The sequence below is a fragment of the Octodon degus genome, unplaced genomic scaffold (genome assembly GCF_000260255.1).
Source record: "Octodon degus isolate 3935 unplaced genomic scaffold, OctDeg1.0 scaffold00061, whole genome shotgun sequence".
Taxonomy (NCBI): Eukaryota; Metazoa; Chordata; class Mammalia; order Rodentia; family Octodontidae; genus Octodon; species Octodon degus.
In genome coordinates this window covers 2,852,144-2,852,671 of record NW_004524637.1, presented here as the reverse complement: position 1 = coordinate 2,852,671, position 528 = coordinate 2,852,144, and the positions used below count along the sequence as shown (strand labels likewise).

The window sequence follows — 528 nt, the reverse complement described above, 5'->3', positions numbered from 1 at the left end:
GAGTTTCAGCTGCATAGTGAGACCCTCTACCAAATACATTAAAAAATAAAATAAATAAATAAAAATAGGGCAGTCAAATAGCTCAGCAAATTAAAGCACCTGCATGCAAGCGCAGGGGCCAGGGGTTCGATCCTTGGGCCTACCATGCTGGCCCCATCCCCAGGGTGTGCTGAGACGGCAATTGAGACTGAGCGTTGTGGCACGCGCCAGTAATCCCAGCTCTTGGGAGGCTGTAAATGGGATTATGAGCCTGATCTAGTAGTGAGACCCTGAACACCCTGTAGACCCTTCCCTAAAATACAAAATAAAATAAAAAGCAGCACAGCGCTCGCTTCGGCAGCACATATACTAAAATTGGAACGATACAGAGAAGATTAGCATGGCCCCTGCGCAAGGATGACACGCAAATTCGTGAAGCGTTCCATATTTTTTTGACTTACAATTTATTTAAAAGACATTTTATGATATCTTCTCCTAGTATTAGAAGTTTTAAAAAGTATATTTCCATTTTCTGTTGACTTTAAAAAA

General features: G+C 41.9%; 1 non-coding gene across 1 annotated transcript; it reads left to right on the top strand.

Annotated features, from left to right (window-relative positions):
• Positions 1–324: 324 nt before the first annotated feature.
• On the top strand, positions 325–431 carry LOC111817557. Its single transcript, XR_002821723.1, has one exon. It is a non-coding gene; the product is annotated as a U6 spliceosomal RNA (small nuclear RNA).
• The last annotated feature ends 97 nt before the right edge of the window (positions 432–528 follow it).